Source organism: Cryptomeria japonica, chromosome 1 (assembly GCF_030272615.1).
Source record: "Cryptomeria japonica chromosome 1, Sugi_1.0, whole genome shotgun sequence".
In the NCBI taxonomy this organism is placed as follows: domain Eukaryota; kingdom Viridiplantae; phylum Streptophyta; class Pinopsida; order Cupressales; family Cupressaceae; genus Cryptomeria; species Cryptomeria japonica.
Genome location: NC_081405.1, coordinates 234320468 through 234341683, shown reverse-complemented (window position 1 = coordinate 234341683; position 21216 = coordinate 234320468). Strand labels below are relative to the sequence as shown.

The 21216-nt window shown below is 36.5% G+C and overlaps 1 protein-coding gene across 4 annotated transcripts in view; it reads right to left on the bottom strand.

Moving 5' to 3' along the window:
* Positions 1–17298, bottom strand: part of LOC131042259 (nuclear pore complex protein NUP50A) — a 42827-nt gene extending 25529 nt beyond the window's left edge. For all 4 annotated transcript variants that reach the window (XR_009105155.2, XR_009105153.2, XR_009105156.2 and 1 more), the window contains exon 1: positions 16990–17298. The gene's annotated coding sequence lies outside the window, so the exon portion shown is untranslated. The remainder of the gene's footprint in view (positions 1–16989) is intronic.
* Between the last annotated feature and the right edge of the window lie 3918 nt (positions 17299–21216).

Below are 21216 nucleotides of genomic sequence, written 5' to 3'. Positions count from 1 at the left end.
GTTAAGAAGCAAAGAGTTTGGAGGTCTTGGAGGTGATTGGATTTTGGTCCAGTCTTTGTCCATGGAGGTGACTTTAACACTCTCACTGGCCCCATGAACAAGCAATGTGGGCAGAGTGGATATACCAAATCTGAATTGGACTTCAAGAAGTTTATTTCTAAGCACTCTCTCTTTGATTTGATCCCCAAGGAAGGTAGGATTTCCCAATGTTTGCATAGGTTCCAATTCTCCCAGGTTGTGCTTATCAATCAACGTGTCTCCCCAATTCTTAATATCTTGGATTCTGTTCATAGTCTATTTCAGCTTGACATTAAAATTGATTCATCTACAGTCAAATGCACTTTTAAGTGCCAATCCATGCTGCTGCTTCACCCAAATCTCTTTGATCGGTTTGGGATATGGTGGAAGACCTGCCCTAGATTTGATGGCTTTAAGACGTATGAGTTTCCATGCAAGTTGAGGTTTATCAAATCATGCATAAAGGTGTGAAATCAATAAGTGTTTGGGAATAAATAAGTGTTGTAGAATATGCAGAGTTTTCCTTTGGCAAGGGAACTCAGAGATGAGGAAATATCTGCTTTTATGGTGAGAAAAAGTATGCTATTCAAAATCTCTAGGGAATAAAGGTTTAGGATCTAAACCATTGTTTCATGGGGACATGTCCCCACTTAAATCCCACATTTCAGAAAACAGGATGTCTTGAGGACTTGAGGATGGCAACAAAATGTCCCCTTGGTGCACCCCCACTGCCACCAACAAGGTGGGGATGTTTCTGTGATGCCCTACTAGAGCAAGGGACACCTCCCTTGTTGGGTAATGCCTCAACGTCCCCAAGATGACCTAGGGACTTCTAAAAGTCCCTCAATCATCTTGGAGACACCTAGAAGTCCCCCTCTTGGGTAGCAAAAATGTCGATTCTAAAAAATCCTAACCCTAAAGTGTTGTGGGATCGCACACACATACCAAACCCTCAAAAACATTATAAATATACATGCCCACCCTCAATCCAAATCACCATCAACAATTTGTTGTTGCATCAAGGGAAAAACAAGACTTCAATCATCTTCATCAATCAAACACTCAAAAGTATTCACCAAACCTTCCAAGTAACAGTTCAAAAATTCATTCATTCCCCCTTTTTGTATTAAGAAGTAAATGATGCATTGTTAACGACATTTTTTACATTTTTGTTGTTAAATGTTAATGTTAAGTTTTATTTTTTCCAAATTTAATATTCAATATTCATGTATGCAAATTATTCGTAAGCCTGATAAATTACTAAATACTATTTTTAGGGTTGTATAACTGCTGATTGCACTATTCAGGGTTTTATATTAGCTGTTTCGAGTACTTAATATTGTTTTAACTATTTAGTACTTTAGAGTTTGTTTGTTTTTTATTCCTAAACGTTTACAAATATTCTGCTCATACAAGCATCAACATGAGACCAATACAAGCTTTTGCAAGCACAACTATGAGACTATTATCAGCTTCTTTCAAGCAACCATGCTAGAAACCACTTATGGAAGACCAAGAGTCACAACTTAGAAATCTACTTATTTAGAAAACACCTCCACACTAGAAGCCAACTATGGAAAAACACGAGTCACAACTTATAATTACACATCAGATGTCCCTTTGGGAGTTGAACTTGGCTCTCCACAATGAGAACTCAAAGCTTTAACCAATTAAGCTCAATCCCTTGGGCATTTTAATTTTTTTCTCTGTTTATTTGCATAAAGATATAGCTGATTTTCTTACTTTCATTTGACTTTTGTGTATCCTCTTCTTCAATGTCTCGTGCAATTAGAAATCCTTTCTTAGTTTTAAAGTGTGTTGAACTATACTATTTAATTTTTAGTTTTTCAATTTCTTTTTAAATGTTATTATTAATAGTCAAATTAGGATTGCAACTTTTGTGCATCCTTCACTTTTGCACTTCTTGTGATGTTAAGTAAGAAAGACAAAAGTGAAATTCCTGTTTAACAAAGATTGAGAAAACAAGGATTCTAATTTTTGTGTGTCCCTTGCTTATGTGTTTCATGTCACTTGAAGTCAAAAAAACAAAAGAATTATTGTCCTTTATAGTTTCCATAAACTTAAAGCAGTAAAGATAGACAATAAATTTCATATCTTTTAGCATCACTATGATTTCTAATAACATGAGTGACCATGAGAAGACTCAAAGCCCTAAAATTGAAAGCCAAAGTCAAAATCAAATACAGAACATACGTGAGTGAGGAATGAGAAACTTGTTCGATGGGGGTGCTTCCCATTTCAATTGACATTCCAAATTATTAGAAGACCTTGCCAAGGGTCCCTTCAATAATGAGGCCCCTCTTAAATGATTTGCTACTAAATTTCCAATGAGCAAATTTGGTATTTTAGGGAGGACAAAACTATGGAAATGTCATTTTTGCGGCTTAAAATTCTATGGAAAACTTACTAGAGTTAACACACATCTTCACATCACCAACAAGGGTGTTGAAACATGTTAAAAATGATCATTCAAGCAATAGGAAAAGATACAAAAGTTGTCTGGTGGAGGTGATAAGTAGTACATAGTCACATCCCGTATTGCCAATGGGTAGTAGCACTTCTTGATAGGCACGGGCAATGGCACAAGTTCCTCTTTTTTCATTAATGTAGCAAAGTATTAAGGGAAAACATATGGCGACAAGTTCTTCTCCCAACTTAATTGTGAAGATGTTTAACATTCAAATGAAAGGTATGGCAAATTCCTCTTTACTAGTGGCATTCTATTCCATGTTGCTCATTTTCCTTATTATAAGGAGGTAGTGGCTAAGATTATAAGAGCAAGACCTTTATATGTGCCATCAAGGGAGGTGAAATTGAGGATCATCATCTTGGATAAAAACTATTCAAAGATTAGCATTCTTAAGGAGAAAATAAGGGTTACATGGGCCACAACTAGATGCAACATTGTCACGGTTGGGAGGATGGACATTAGGCATCATCCACTCATCAATACCATAACGCTATGGATATAAAGCCTTTACTTCCTTAAGGTTGTTGATTGTTAAGAACACTAAAAAAAAAAATAGTTTCACATCATCATGGATGCTATTGAAGAGATTGGCCATGAGACAATGGCACAAGTTGTGACAAATGCCGCCTACGAGTGTAGAGTAGCTAGGAAGTTGGATGATACAACCTACAAACATAAAGACTCCTTGTTGTGTGCATACCACGAACAGTGCATTCAAGGATATAGGGAAGATACAATGAATCAAATCGGTAATTCTTGAAGCAAACAAGTGCAAATGTTTAGCTACAATCCCCACACGTGCATAGTTTCAAACCTTACCCAAGAAAAAATTTCTCAGATTTGTTGAGACTAAATATGACCTAGACTTCATTCTATTGAAGAGGATGATTGAATTGCAAGAGCAACTGCAACTACTTGTCATGACACACAAGTTGAATTAATTCAAGTCCAACTTAGAGCGGGGGAGAAGATGAAGTGGTGACAAGTGACAGTTTTTGGTTTGATGCCAAATATATTGTCTCAAACATATCTGCAAATTTTGTGGTCATTATATATGGAGATTCTAATGCTCCAAACATTGGAGCAGGTGGATGAGTGCACTAGTAGCAAGCTTGGCCAAATGAAAGTCATAAAAATGAAAGACCCCACATTGCCATTATATTATGAACTCAATCAACCTATCCTTCATTGGAGATGCCAAAAACTCAACACTCTTTGCAAATGGCAGCCTATGCATTAAACCTAAAGTGGTATGTGTAAAGACCTGGAAAGGTTGTCTTTATGGAAAATGTTAAGAAAGGCTACCTAAAGGCAACTTGGAAGATGTATAGTGTTGAGGAAGCCACCACAATTTGTCATGAATGTACCAAATTTGCCACACTTACGAGATATATAGTAGATGCAAAGTTGGATGGAGAGACTATGTCATAGGATGACCCAGTTGATCGAATTTTTGTTTGAGATCAGAGGACAATTTTGCATGTAGGCAAGGTTCTAACCAAGCTTGAGAAATAGGCTTATTTCCAATCGAAAGTTGCGAAAGCATTGCTATATAATGTTGTCACTAAAGCTAAACAGAGACATGATATATGCATGAAGAATATTGTCATGTATTCATTGGCATTGCATGTATACATTCTAAAAATAGAGCTATGGTAGGAAGCAAAGTTTGGTGATCAAGAAAAGAGAGACTTTGTGCACCTCTTTTGCCAAAACACCTTGGAGACGCACAACCCATATCAATGACAACTTTGTAAGGCTATATATGTTAGAGCTATAATAGACCGTACTTTGTATTGAGAGTTGGAAACCCTCTACCTAGACTATTTACAAATGTTGTAATTATATAGAATAAAGGTTGATAGATGCCATGCACATATGGTGCACTTTATATAGATAAGTGAGTGACAAATGTTAGACACATATGGTATCAAATGGATGGTTGTTTTACATGATTTTATGCATTGCCACATGTATAAAACGTAATCTACCAAACTGTCATGCTGGAGCTGATGCATGTGCAATAATTATGTGCATTTTGAAGTAGTATTGTAGGATCAAACTATGTTTTGTTGTAACTTCGAGTGTCAAACCTTGGAATTGCGAAATTGAAGGGTGTGCACATGGTTGTCTTCCACAAAATTGAATGGAGTTGTTTAGAATTCATGCTTTTGCAGATGTGCACAAAACCATTCTACCTATTCCATCCACAAAACATCTTGGCACTGTGTTGAACGTGCAAGAGAATATTGCAACATGAAACAACATTATGTTGAACCATTGTGTTGGAGCCCTGGCTGTGTGGAAATGCACACAAATCATTCACTCTTTCTCATAGAGCAATAACCTCCATTGTGTTTAGGGAATTGGTGGTAAACAAATTTGTCATTTTGAAATACAAAAAACTGTGACTCACCCAAGAAACTTGTCACAAACATGCCTACAATAGTTGCAGAGATCATTATTGCATTGTTCATCTTCCTCTACGTTTGAGAGGGGCAACTCCCTCATATGACAAGGATTTTAGGTTTTCCCGGGTATGCTTTCAACCAAAAAGCAAGAAAGGAAAAACAACTTAAAAAAAAAAATTAAACTAATTGATTTTGAAACTATGTTTTAGGTTTTGAAATAAATTCAAATATTTATCTATAAATGCATTTTCAGTGTAAAGATGCAACTAGGTTTTATAAGTAGGAAACTTTATTCAAATTTTTTTAAAAATCGTTAAATAGAACTTATAATGCACTGATTAGAGAGGATCATTTCAATTCCAGACACAAATTTGCAAAAGATTTATAAAATAACAAGACACGCCATATTATAGAAAGAAATCAGAAGGTGGTTGCCATATCAACATAAGAAGAAACAAATCTTAGAAATCTATAACTAGCACGCAGACCAGCAAATATAAATTTCTGTATTGATATCAAAATTACAGAGCTCAATGACTCTTTCCTTTTACAAAACTGTATATCCAATCTTTCTTGAAAAACTATTTCCCCCCTTTCTTTACATCCAAGGGGGTATATACAGTGTTGCTATTTGTAACAAATTCTTTTAATCATAATGGACACATAGAGTGTTCGTCAAACCCAAAAAAAATTAATTAAATCAGCAGAAAACTAGGCAACTTAAAAAATACTAAATTTTCTTTTAAAATTTTGTTTCAACCATGTTTGGATCCAAGTTTTTGACAGGGGATGTGGAGTGGGTTGCCCTATAAACTAGAATAACGATCGAGTATTGTGTGAGAGCGCTATGTAACAGATTTAGACAAATAGAATCAATTCAATTCAATCATTTAACATTCTAAAAAAATTATGTTTACAAATTTAAATACTTTAAAAGAGAGAGAGAGAGAGAGAGAGAGAGAGAGAGAGAGAGAGAGAGAGAGAGAGAGTAACTTGTTGCAGATCCGAAATTCTGGAAATTTCTTCTTCAAATCACCTAAAAAATCCTCCCAATATGCTATTAAAATTGTGCTTTCTGCTAGTGTTCAATGGAGGGGTAAGTGCAGGATTTTTAAGGGAAAAAACGATGTGAAAACATGTTTTAACCCACATTTTACCTGCATAGACACAAATTTTCCTTACAAATAAGTTAGGAGGTTGGACTCGTTGAGTTTTGGTGAATACTCGCCAAAAAACCTGGTAATTTTTTGTCTGCAACCCATCCCTAGAGACTTGTGAGTTAAACTTACAACTACTCGCATGGTTGAAAAATCTGCAAGTACTTGACAACTCAACAAAGGCCTCACAGGGTTTGCAAACTTTGCTTTTAATTACCCATAAACAAAAAAAGGTTATAAATTTTTAAATATTTCAAAAACCATACTTCCTTTTAAAACCTCTTAGAGTCTTTCCAAAATAACAATTCATTAGATAAGGAAAAAGATTAAGCTAAGTAGTAGTTTCCAATGGAACTATATATTCTTCTATCTCCTCTTTATCCTTTTTTTGAATTGATTATTAATTACCAAAGAAATGTAGGTTACACTATGAGTTCACGACCCAAACCTTGACACAATGAGCATTCGGTATCAACACCTAGATACCCAACATCAAAACATAGCAAAAAACAAGATTGTTTCTGCTACAGATATCAAAAGATAATTACAGAATTACATAGATCCATAATAACATAGTATGCAATGGAGACCAAAAAGAAATCAATATAACATCCAGAATACTGCCAGTTTCAGTCAATAGCTGATGCATACTAAAATATTCTAACATTCACTGCCTCTGTCCCACTCAAATAAGCCAATAGGAAGGGAGATCTCAGACAAGTTCTTGTCATTTAATTCCACCACTTCCAAATCAACATCCAATAAGTATAATTGTTGCAGTGTCTATTCTGAAAACCCATGTAATCTTTGACAAATTTATCCTTTCCTTCTTTTGCATAGGTCCAATACTTGGCAAATTTGATCTCTGCTTTTTTAATATTTGTTTGTCCAATGTCAAGCAATACTCTGAACTTCTCATTAGATATCTCTAATGTAAGAGAAACATGCATGGCAATATAAAACATGGTGAGTCTCCTGGAGGACACGGTAATCTGCCTCCTCTTTCCCTGGAATACATCTTCATTTCTCATTTTCCACGAGGACCAAAGCACCTTTGTAGTAAATACAAACCAAAAGATATTGTAGTTAACATTAAACCATCCGCATAACCAAATAAAACTTCATGCCAAGAAGTATTACCAGACCTTTCCCATGCAATGTAAGAGAAACATGCATGGCAATATAAAACATGGTGAGTCTCCTGGAGGACTCAGTCATCTGCCTCCTCTTTCCCTGGAATACATCTTCATTTCTCATTTTCCACAAGGATCAAAGAACCTTCGTGGTAAATCGAAACCAAAAGATATTGTAGTTAACATTATACCATCCACATAATCAAATAAAACCTCATGCCAAGAATTCTTGCTAGACCTTTCCCAACCACCAAAGTTACCAGAGAAAAGACTCCAAACATCCTTGGCAAATACACAGTCAAAGAAAAGATGCTCAACAGATTCTACACAATTACAAAGAGAGTAACAGTTGTTACCATTTCTAAGAAAGGACAAATTAACAACAAGCCACTTGAGCAGCAAAAGCCACCTAGAACAAGACTTCTTAGCTTCAATGACAGGAGACCAACATCTTTTGAAGGCCTTAGACCATTGGCACTGACTAAGGAAAACATTCCAACAGCTATTCAAGTGATTAAAGAGATCCAAGGGGTAGATAAGGGAATGACAGATCTTTTTAATATTGACTTTCTTAATAGTAGTTTTGTCCCACAGTTCAAAATTCCTAAAGGTCTCTGTACTAAAGGTGAGCAGAAGAGGAAATTGAAAAATTTGACAAGCTTTTTGTAATGTAGAAAAAGTCCTTTGAGTTTGGGGATTCAGAGCTGATGTTATGCCAGCTTTTGAGTTGATTGTTAACAAGAATGTGACTGAAATGAAAAATCCCCTTATTAAACCAAGCCTTAGTAGAACAGCTTTTAAGTAATTTCAAAGGCATATTCTTCCATTAAAGATTCCACCAAATGAACCTAAAGCTGCAAACATTATTACATCCATGATTTATCTAAATATCTCCTTTGATACAACCTCTCCAATCTCCAAGACTTTCAAATACTCTTAAAGACCTTAGAACCAAATGGAATGACAGGGAACTTACCAAAATAAAAGTTATGAGGATGTAATCCCTTCCACTGATTGGCCTTCTTAAAGACGGCCAACTAAACATTGTTTCTGATCAAAACATTCCAAGGCTCATTCCCACAAAAGGATGTAAGAATCCATTTGACAACAAGGACAATTTCTTGAGATCTTAAATCTTTAAGGCCCAAAGCCCCTCTACACTTTTCAAGACAGCACCACTTCCAACTGACTGCAACCCTTTCTTTTGTGCAGTTCCCATCAGACCATATGAATCTTCTTAGGCTTTTAGGAAAATAATTGATTTGATAACAGTTCAAAAACCACAGAGGCATAATAGATGCTATAGGAGGATAGAATTTTTTGGCAAATTAGCACTCACTCCAAATTTTTCTTCTCATTTTAACAAAAATCCAGATCCATGTCTTTAAGTGAGTGATTAACAGCAAATGGGATGCCCAGGATCTGACTTGTTCACTAGGCCTCCCCATTGATAACCAAATTTACTAAGTCCAAAAGGAGTGTTAACTGTTATCTTTCCAATTGAGGATGATAGATTTACTCTTTGAAACTTTTGCCCCAAATGCATTGCAAAAAATATTCAAAGCATGAATAAAATTCTCAAAGTTCTTTTCCTTCATTTTTACAAATAAAGTTGTATTATCTGCAGATTGATTCGGAAGATTCTCATTGTTACGTAGAGAAATACCTTTTTATGAAATCATTTCTAAAAGAGGACCTCAAGAGATAGTGCAGAGCATCAACAACAATTACAACTAATGAAGGGGCCAAAGGATATCCTTAGCTAATGGATCTCTGAAGAGGGATAAGGATCAGAAAGGGAGCCATTAATATCAAACTACGTACTAGCATCTTTGAACAGGGTATTAACCATATTATAGAATTTTTTTGGAAAACCGAAGGCATCAAGTATCAAAAAGATGAAGAGTCATTCAATCATGTCATGAGCTTTTTCGAAATCAATGAGAAACATTCCAACATCTTGCTTAGAATATCTAGCCCATTCCATTGCTTTCCAACAAGTCATTCATTATATTCTCAAGAATATATTTACCTTTTATAAAACCAGTTTGGGTGTAGTTGATAAACTTAGGCAAGATCCCTTTTAATCTCAATACTAGCAACTTTGCCAAAATCTTCTACGAGACATTTAGGAGGGTAATATACCACCAAATTTTGTTAGGGATCTATCCCCTTCTTTAGGCACAAGTTTGATAACTCCTCTACTGATCTCACTACCTAGGGTTTTGTTGATGTGTTTTTTATGACACCTTGAACACAGAATAAAATACTAAGTATTCTATCCTCTCTTGAACAAGGAAACCTCATATGCTAAACTTTGTGATCAAATAAGGCAACCCCAAGGTTTATAATGCGAACAATCAACTTTATATGATGTGATATTGCTGGTAACACAGAGACTTACGTTTTGCTGGAATGTGGAAACTAACTAATTTAAACTCAAACAAAAGACAAGAGAGAAAGAATTAAGGGAAATCTAATCTAACACCTACAATGCAGGAAATGATTGTTGACTTAGTGAAACCAAACCAAGCTTTCCTTTGCCATGAGGAAACAACTACACAAAGATGGTGCAATCTCCTAAGGGTACGCAAATGGTTTTCATATCACTTATGCACATCAACACCATGAACAATGAGCATAGAGCAAATGAAGTTATGCTTTCAATTGTTCGGACTAACCATGAATTGCAGTTTGCAATCAACAAATTCCAAAAGGTATGAACATACAAGCTTCACCATTAATCAACAATAAGATCTTCCATTCAACTAATCAACTCCATGTAAACAAGTCTAAAACTTGATTTGTAGAAACAACACATAAAATCCACCATATCTTCAATGAAATCATATGTTTATTCCAACATAGTCTTGGCAAAAAATTTGGTCTCCTCCTCCTACTCTACTCTAAATCTATATTCTATTAACCTTTAAAAATGAAAAGACAAAGCCTTATATAGAGGTCGTGAATACAAATAAAGGGCCAAGATTGATTTGAAATCGACGGCCAAGATAATTCTATGAAACCCTAATTAGAGTAGTTACAACTATCACCTACATACATTCAATATCAACCAATGAGATCATTACAACATTTTGTACACATGTCCTTCCTTGAATTCAAACCAATGAGAAATGAGGTTAGGTACATTGAATAATATTTGATGTAGTGGCACATGTCACTTGCTCCTCCTTTGATGAGTTAGGTTCAATGCACCTAGACATGCTGACTTGGCATCACCGAATTGGTTAATGATGATTGGGCACCACCTCAACTTGCACGTATCCCTAGCAATATCTCTTGATACTCAACATCATCCTATTGCTTGATGTAATGGTTCATATTCCCAAATTGCATCATCTTGATGATCAAGTTTCTAACTTTGATTAACTCTTCTGAAACTATCATTCATTCTTGATCACGTTTCACTTTTCCATCTTCATGTCTAGGAATCTTCCTCTTTGTGATGCTTTTTCATCCTCAACTCCGAAATCTTGAATTACTTCCCTCCTTGACGCTCTTTGATCTTGAAATTCCTTGCCTTGGACTTGGATTCTCTGATGTAGTTCTTGACTTCATGTTGTAGTGTCTTTCCTTTGAAATATCTTGAATGTTCTTTGACCTTGATTCTCTCATGTTCTTGAGCTTGTCTCCTTCATGTTCACAGTAATCCCTCTTCATGCCTTGAGCTAGTCCTCATCTTGATGTCATCTTGACTTATCCTTGCATGACTTGATATTGGCAATCACTCCTTAGATGTCTTGATATTCTTTGAATGTCTTGATGAAATGCAAGTCTTGATGTTGTAAGTCCTTTGTTCCATTCTTGAGCTTGTATTGTCTTTTGCACTTGCATCTTCATCATGTCTTGAGCTTGCCTTTCCTTGGTGTTCCTCTTGAATTATTCTTGAAATTGTTTTCCTTGTCCTTTGCATTTCTGTCCTCCTTGTATCCGCTTTCTTGAACTTGAACACCTTGACTCCTCCATGTGGTTGAGTCCTCATTTCACTTTTCATCCTTGCATCAAACCTAGAAAAGGAAACATTTTGAATTAAGAAGAATGTGACAATAAAATATTGCCACAAACAAAGGCTAAAGACTACAAAATTATTGCCAAGCTAAAACTAAGCTAGAAAGCGAAAAAGTGGGGGTCCCCATTTGCAATGGGGCATGTGTGTTTACAACACAATAGGTTCCTTTCTCAGTAGCCTCCTTGTAAACAACCGACAAATCTTGGCCAATCCAACTATTGTTACAAAATGTTTTTGCGATGCACAATCAAATCTAGAAACATTTTGTAACATTTTCATGGATTGTGGAAATCTGCTATCTTCAATCCAGCTACTATTTTTCTTATAAAATTCTAGAAGTAAACCATCAATACCAGTGGATTTATCATTTTGAAAGGCGATAATGACCATCATAATTTCTTCTTGATTGAAGTTCTTACTCAGTTCTTCGACATCTTCCTTCTCAATCACCTTAGGAATATTTTTCTTGCAAATCTCCTAAGCTTCCTTATATGAATTACCTTTATCTTCAGCCAAAACGAGGTTTTGATAAAATCTATGGAATTCCTTTTAATATTTTCTAAATCGACAATTTGTGCATTGTTAATGATATTGGGTCCAATCTCTTCATTTACATTCTTGGCTTTTATGTAATTGAAAAAGAATCTGGACCATGTTCCCTTCCTCAATCCATTTCAATTAAGCCCTAGTTTTCAAACCTTGGATTTTCTTTACTCATGTTTAGCAATATTTAATCTTTCAACAAGAGTGTCATTATTAGGACCTTCTTGTAAGAGTCTCTCACAAGATAGAAGTTCCTCTTGGAGCTTGTTTTCCTTAATCCAACTGTCCAAAGCCAATTTCTTCCCAAATGTTTGGACTGGGAATTTCCAACTATTCACATTATTGTTCCATTGATCAATAGAGGACATCTTATTCAACAGCCTTTTGTTTATTTCTCTAATAGTGAAATCCCATCATTACAATCCTAATCATTAAGAAGACTGGGATTCAATTTAAAGATATTGGATCTCCTAATTCTCTTTGCCCCTATATATTTCTACAATCTTATCCTAGCATCAATAGGGTAGTGGCTAGAGAGGGTACTACGAATAACATTAATGCAATTTCCATCAATCTCTTTTTCAAAATAAAAGGAATCCTTATTGGCATAGAATTTGTCCAACCTATAGTAGATCCTTCTTCCATTCTTTTGAAAATTATACTAGTATAACATATACACCTTTACTTATGTCTTTAACTCTATCCACCAAAGGGTCAACAAAGTCCAAATTGTTTTTCACTCTATTCCAAAAGAATTGCACATTACTCTTCTAATTCAAATCAAATACTCCAATTTTATCTTCTCTATCCTCTACCATACTAAAATTACCCCCTATCACCCAAGTGATCTATGGTAAAGATGAGAGCCAATTCCAAAGGCGAGCCCTCTCATTACACTCATTGAGGGCAGAGACCAAGCAAATGCCAAATTTAAACTCATTCTTTTCTAGGATCAACCAAACACTCCTATTGTAAGTAGAAACACCAAAGTCCTTATCATAATTGGCCCACTTACTATCTACTGGGATGTCCCTTCTCGCAAGAATGTTGGCAATGGTTATGTGCCAAACTAGGATGGATCACGGCTTTGCCGAATGACATCATCAGCTTATTTAAAAGTTGGTCGATCAAGATGGGATCGGGTCTCTTAGGGTGCTTGTAGATCATTTGCCCCACCATACTAATTTGGGAAATCTGGAAGGAGCAGAATCGGAGGATCTTCAGAGATAAAGATATGTCCATTGTGTCTTTCCTGAACAAAGTTGAGGCGGCTCCGGTTGAAGTTGCCAACAACAAAAGCAAAGTTTACACAAACAAGAAAAGTAAATTCACTAACTGGGATGGGAAAATGAGGTTCAAGTGGAATGGTCTACGTATTTCCCCCATTCATCGAGGCAAGTGATTCTGAGACAATCAATGCAAGGAATCAAGCAAAATGGCAACCTTCGAAACATGGGTGGTATAAACTCAACTTCAATAGAGCTTCACAAGGGAACTTGGGGCCCTTAGGTGCTCGATGCATCATTAGATTGTGGGATGGGGAACTAGTTGGAAGATTGGCGGTCCCCTTGGAAGAGGACACAAATAATGTAACAGAATTGAATGCCCTAATATTAGAATAATATCTTAGTTATTAATTATTAATGGTCAATATTGTATGATATTGTAAATATTAGGAGTTTCTAATTTTGTTTCTGTTATCGTTTGTTTCTTAATAGAAACATCGATCTCTTGTAATTCTATAAATGATCTTTCGATCATTCATTTAATCTATTCATTTTTTACCAATTACCTGTGTAATACCTAACCCAAGGGCTTCTATTCTACAAAGACCTGAATATTGCCAGAATTGAGATCGAGGGTGACTCGGCTTTGGCCATCAATGCAGTAAGGAAGGGCTCAACGTCCAATTGGTGACTAAAGGCTTTAGTGGATAGGATCGTGGAGCTCTTGAATCTCTTTGAGGAATATACTCTAAACCATGTGTATAGAGAGGCGAATATGGAAGCTGACATTATGGACAATTGGGCTGCTGATGGGAAGGAATATGGGTCAATTGGACCATTTGTCATAGGGAATTGAAAATTGTATACAGACATCTCTTTCATTGGATGGCAGCTATATTAATAACAGATTTGACACTCAAAAGATGAAATGGGCCTCGAACTTGAGAATCCTAACATTTCCCTTTTGGGTCCCTATACATTTGTATTGAGAATAAATGGATGATGAGGTTGGTATCCTCGAGAATTCGCACGACCATGGATTGTTAGTACCCACTCAACATTCACCAATGGCTACAAGCTTGCCCAATGAAGATTATAGTACGAGGTGCACTTACTCTTGCATTGTGGCAAAACCATCGTGGCTCTTTGGTGGATTGGCATAGGGTTGGTGGTGTACAAAATCAATCCCATCAAACCTCAAAAGATGATCTTGCTTCCGATGTTGAGACAGATTGAAGGTTGGTGTGGTTTCTTCCCCGTGCAAACATCAATGCCCTTTGTCGTGCCAACGTGATGGCTTGATATTTGAGCCAACAAACCGCTATAAGTATCACCCTAGCCATAACTTGGTTCAATTTTAGACGACACCATGGAGACTCCAATTCGTCTGCATAGCAAAAAAAGACAAATGTCCTTCCTGGGGTATATTTATGATCAACGACTTCAATCAATATGCTCTACACCTACAGTCTTTACTATGGAGGCCATTCAGATGGTTGTGTGCAGGGAGTTCTTGACCACTGCTAATTGGCATAGGGTCAATATGGACTATTCTTCTCGGTTCCTTGCGTCACTACTTGGCCTAGGTGAACCTAATGTCCAAACTCTACTAGTCCTGCACCTCATCTTCAAAGCCGAAGTATTGGTTGACAATATTGATGTTTTGATCACATAGCCTGGAGTTGGCATTCCTTGGGCGGATGACATTCCGCAATTGTTTGAGCCTAATGCAGAGGTGGCTTACTAGCCTTTCATTCTTGGTCTAGATGCATAGAGCTTGGAGCATCACCCTAAGTGGGCAATGACGGGATGAGATTTCCTGTGACAGGTGGTGAAGATTGAGCATGATGATTTGCCCTAGCTCGAGGAATTTGCCAAGGCGGTCAGTGTCAAGGCCTTCCATGAAGGTGAGTGAGCTTTGGTTATGAGGCCTCTTCAATTTTGTGTTTCATTGACACCCATGGCAAGATATGTATGGGGTGTCTTGTTCGAGGGACATCAGTTATTTATATGCTGCCTTGTTTGGGTGTATGATCAGCTTCTGTTACAGAGAGTGTTAGATGCTATGGCCATTCCTGATGACTTCAGCCAAACACTTTGTAAACTTTTTGTAATGTGCAGTGCCCTTTTTTGCCACCTAGGAGGGTAGGTAGGTTGTAATGGGGCTTCCTTTTTGGGTTTTTTTTCTTATGTGGCCAGACTGGCTCCTTGTAGATGTATATAGGTATGGGACATTTTGTTTCTCCGGTTACGCCTGAAGGCTCTGGGCAGTTGCAGACGATAGAAGTCATGTAAATATTCCTACATATTAATAAAATTTCTGCGTCGGCGCATTATACAGCAAAAAAAAAAACAGATTAAACTAGTGAATCACTGCCACCCTCATGCCCTTACTTTTCCATAGGACTTTCATTTTTTTAAAGGAAGGATTCACCATAGTAATTAATATATTTTCTTATTTTTTGTCAAGATTTGCCAAGATTTTCTACAAATTTCTATTGATTTTAAAAATTCACCAATAAAACAACTACTTTTTTTCAAAAAGAGGAAAGATTCGCCAATATAATTTTTTTATTTTTTTTCCAAAAAAATGAAAGTCACCAGAATTTTATATCTTTATTCAAAGGGTTTCTTAAAGTTATCGCTGCTTAGTTCTATTGGAAGGGAGCTTCCCCTAGTCTGAAAATAAAGTTTACCCAGATTATATAAATTAAATTAGAAATAGGAGTAGAACAGAAATGAGTACTCGGAGTCCAGACTAAGAATAATAGTATCGGGGGAAGACAGGACGGCACAGGGAGATATAAGGGTGTTATTGCCGAACAAACATGATGATGAGGCCCCTCAAAAATGTGGTCTCACTGGTTCATTGCTTCAATCAAAAGCTAATACCACTTTGGCTGTGATTGATCAAAAAAAAAGAGAATAATAGTAGCAAAAAGAAGGATATCAGACTAAAATAAAAGTAGCAAAAAGAAGGATATCAGACAAAAATAAAAATAGCAGAAAAAAAAAAGATACCCAAACTGAGTGAAATAATACCAAACAAATTTGGATCTTTGAGCTGAGAAATAACTGTAACACAGCTGTAGCCTACATGTCCAGGCTGAGAAATAGCAGCAAAACAAAAGAAATGGATACTCGTACTAAGAGACTGAAGGAAAATATAATTGGGTGTCCATAGTACAAGATATAGCAGAAAAACAAAACTGCGTCTTCACACCAAGAGAACTGGCAGAAGGCAACATTAGGTATCCAAATTAAGATTAATAGCAAGAAAAAATGGTTATTCAAACTACGAGAAACTGTAACTTTAACAAGGATATTCATGCTAAGAGAAACAACTGCCTGAAAGCTTGGATGATTGTGTACTAAAAGAAATAGCAACAAAACAACTGGGTCTCCAAGCAGAGGATAAAATAGCAACAACTAAGTAGCGTTCTTCGCACTAGGAGACATAGCAGCATAATAAGAGTGGTATTACAACTGAAAGATAAGACTGACAAAAACAAAAGTGGTACTAAAGCATTCAACTAAAGGAATGCTCTAAAACCCACCAAAAAAATTGGTGAAGTAGAACACAGTAAAAGTGGTTTTACAACTGAAAGATAAGCCTGGGCAAAACAAAAGTGATATTGCATCATTCAATCAGGGAATGATCTAAAAGACACAAAAAAAAAGCCCTGATCACACAAAAAGTGAAGGAAAAGAAAGGATATAACAAAACCATACAGTGACCTTACGGATGATAGGAAATATTTATCTAAAAACCTTAAAAAACCAATGATCAAGAACTCAACCGCCTCTTTTACAAAATAAAATCCGAACCTGAGCAAAAATTCTTGAGCAATAAATCTGATAAAGCAGATAAAATAAGAAAAATAATTATTTCAAAAGAAAAACAGTTGCTATTCTGAATTTAGTTCCTCGCAATCAAATTAAAAGTGAACATATATCTACAGATATTTGGAGATGCCCACCTGACTTGAGCTGTCATAGAAGCTGTGCTGGTGCAAAATTTCACAGATCCAATCGATTTGCTTAAAATCTGGTGAGACTTCTAACTTGTTATGATGATCGTGGAAAGGCCAGAAGTGCGCAGAAAGCTTTCTCACTCCAAGGGAATGCTATATTAAGTTTAACATCTTTCTGTTTTGGCTGGAGAAAAAAAGACCAATTTATCTTGAACTAGGTAAGCAGCATTAGTTTCTGGAGGGGATTTGGTTTGTCATTTTCCCGTTCATCCAAAAACTGGAAAACAAACCCTCCTATTAGTTTTAATTGAACTTTTGAGGTGGCATTTGTCTCGGTTCATACATCATCACTCTTTCTAACTGAACTTTAAAATAATGATTTAAAACATAATGTTATTCTTAAGAATAAATTAGAAAGTATTATTGTGGTGAAATTAGTAATTTAATTTTGTGTTAATCTAGGAAGAATGTCTTGACTCTTTAAGGAACATAAATTTATAAATTTGAATTAATAAATAAACATATTCAAATATGATGATTGAATTTGTTTATTTTTATTAATTTTAGGTTATTTTGATGGGATGTGAATTATATAATTTTGTATAAAGTTGAGCTTTCTAATTTACACATCTTATTATATATTTAACAAGAGACGCATTGTGTCAAGTTCCTACTTATAAATGTTATAGTAGTTTTGATTAAGTAAAAGCAGGTATTTGAAAGGTACCCGAACCTTTTACAAGCCAGGAAAACAGAACTGCTAAAAAAAGTGCCTAAACACTTCAAAAAGACAAAATGAACCCACCGAAAGGGATCTACTTAACACAACATTACATTAAAACTCGGTATAGATAGCAAAAGGAAAGCACAAAGACAGCATAGAGACCAAAACAAGGACAGCAACTGAAACTAAATACTATTCATGATTTCCTCAGCGTGAACAACCATTTGTTTCATGTTGTTCGCTGAGGTCTTCAGATCCTCCAGCTCACGACCTTTGATGTCGCACTTATTCTTTGTGTTAGCTCTGGTCCTCATTTCATGACCCTTCTTGTTCAGTTGCTCTTTATCTCCATCCTTCTCTGCATTATTCTCGAACCTGTTGATAAGGATGTTCATGTTGTCCACTGAAGATTTGAGGATTTGGAAGTTTTGATCAGCAATCTTCTTGACGTTGAGCTCCAGCCTGTCAATTCTGCTGCTAAAATCTTTCATTTTGTTTTCCATTTCCTTTCTATCTCCCATTTCATTGACCTTATTTTCTGTTGCTATGATTTTACCAACCATACATTCTATAGCTTCAGCATTATGCAGAACGGTCACTAACTCTTTAACATGCTCGGCCAAGGGCTTGTCACCAACTGTAATTCTTGTCATGGCCTGTGTGTCGGTTTTCAGACTGTTAATATCCTTCACCATAGTAGCAATGGTCTCACAGAAGGCCTTAACAGTATCTTTGTCGCCATTGTCACTTTTATCCCCTTTTTCTTGCTTATGCAGACTAGTGGTGTTCACGGTCTCCAAATTGTCCAAAACCGGGTTACCCTCCCCTCCTTTGTCCTGACTATCAAACATCTTGTTTTCTTCAGCCTCCTCGGATTCAACCAGAATAAAGTTTAAATCAGAACTGCTACCCTTTTTAGTATTCTTTTTCTGAGCCTTCTTTCCAGTGGCTTTCCTTTCCCTTTCCCCTTTTTAATAGATTTTTCCTCAAGGGATTCAGTTTCAGCATCCGACATTTCAAATTCCACAATAATCCTCCTCTTCTTGACCCTATTCCTCCCTTTTTTGCTAGTTTCTTCTGACTCTCCCTCGGTCTCTGAATCAAAATTAAAACCACTATCTTTACTTTTCGTAGTCTCATCTCTTGCATTTTTGCCTTTGATAGGCTTTTCAATGCATTTCCCCTTTAGCATTTTATAAACCAAGAGCATGAGCCCTGGTGGAGGGCATGATCACCTTTAGGGTCCTTCTGGATCTCCTTTATAGTATGATTCATAGAACAGGCAAGGTAATAGGGGAGGCTAATCCTTTCTCCATGATGAAAATGATTGAGTATAACGAAATGATGTCCGTAGGCCCTGGTAAACCTACCATCTAAGGTAATGTATTCAATAGAAGCAAATAAAACAAACCTCCATGGCCTGCAAATTCTCTTCGGGGAGTGGTAGGAGTTGTCGATTTTGATCATCTTTCTCCTCTCTCCATCTGTTACAGGAAACTTGTTTGCTACTTTATCTGATATTCCTTTGTCCCTGTAAAATTTCATGCCCTCGGTAGACATCCCCGTGGCCTCCGCGATAACCTCTTCGTCGACATTCATCATCTGTGATCCAATCAGAATTTTTCCATTTTTCCAGTTCTTGATGAAATAGCTAGTGATTGTGGGGTCTTTCCCACTTAGTCGTTCCATGAAAACATTCAGACCCCCTTGCTAAAGGATATCCCAGACTTCTTCATTCTTTCTCCAGTCAGAGCACGAAGCAAGTTCAAATCTTTTCTTGTTACCTCCCATTTTTCCAGCACCTTCCTTGCAATGCCTTCTCTCGTTTTGATAACTTCTCCTCTGGTTTCTATGGTTATTCTGTAAGAATGCCCAGAATCCGTGCCAAATAATGATGATAAGACACCTATTTAAAAGCTCATTATCTTCAAGCAAGCCCTGCATCAAAAAAGGCGAAAAGGTCATTAGAAATAATTATTAAAAGTACCACGTTGCCTTGTATAGCTTTGGTCCTGATTGAGCAAGGATTTCATTTCACTTGCAATCTCCATTTCACCATAACTAGTAATGATGTCTCCCGATTGGCAAGCCAGGTTGGCTGCCCAGTCAGCGCAAAAGTTGGCCTCCCTGTATACATGTGTAAAAACACACATTTCAAACTCTTCGCTGATTTTCCTAGTAGCTTTAATAGCATTACTAATTGACCAAGACGACGGGAATTTCATATTTAAACAATTGATAATGTTTAAGGAATCTCCTTCACACCAAACTTTAGTGCACTTGGCTTCCTTGGCAAGGATCATCCCATGATAAGCCGCCATGGCTTCAGCAACATGATTGGTCTGATTTCCTATGGGTATACATTTTATGATTTTACATATTCCCCATTCATCCCTTAGGACCACTCCACATCCTGCAACCCCCGGGTTTCCCTTAGAGGCCCCGTTAAAATTGATTTTCATCCATCCCCTAGGCGGACTAATCCATATCACTCCCTCTCAAGGATTGTTCTGGATGCTCTCTTGAGCCTTTAATCTCCACTTTTTATAGATAAATTGATCCTCCTTAGTGTGAGGATTATCAATTCCACCTATAATATTCATGTTTTCCACTATACTTCTTCTTATTTTTTCAAACACAATTTTAGCCTTAGTAGTCTTTTCTCTGAAAACTCTATCATTTCTTTCTTTCCATAGACCCCAGCACATGTGAGGTAAGGCAATTTTCCATAATAAGGTTGTGGTTTTGTTTTTTGAAGGATGATACCATGACTTGAAAATCTCCTGAATCGAGTTGGGGAAACTCCAACTGATATTGAATTGATCCATACAGCTTCCCCAAACATCAGCAGAGAAGGGACAGTGAAAGAGCATATGATTTATAGTCTCCTCATTCTCCTTGCAAAGAATACGGAAACTAGGAATGCTAATACCTCATTTTCTGATATTCTCAATTGTAAGAATTTTGTCTTGAAGAGCTATCCAAAAGAAAATGTTGATCTTGGGGGTAAGGCCTTTCACCCAAGCTTTAGCCCAGCAAGGACTTTCCATGTTATTGAACTGTTGATGATATAGAGAAGCCACTATAAAAGTACCACTAGTTGTGAGTTTCCAAATTAGATGATCTTCTTCTTCAATCCTCACCATAGAGTTCATAACTTTGTTCAGACTACCCAAAGACTGATCCACTTGAGATAAGTCTTTCCACTGTCCATCTTTCCAGTAATCCTCCACCTTGGTTCCAAATCTTTCCTTGCATTGGTTCTAATATCTGTTCCACTCAAGGTTTTCATTTAGAGGGGACTCCAAAAGCCAAGGGTCCTCCTAGAACTGAATAAGATTCCCTTTCCCCAACTTCCATTTTGTACCTTTGATAATTAAGTCTCTAGTCCTAGAGACATTTTTCCAAATATTGGATCCAATTGGGATAATCTCCGCTTTGAGGAAACTTTGAAGATTCGGACATTGGCTTTTATATTTGTTGTCCCATATTTTTTTCCACTCTCCTTG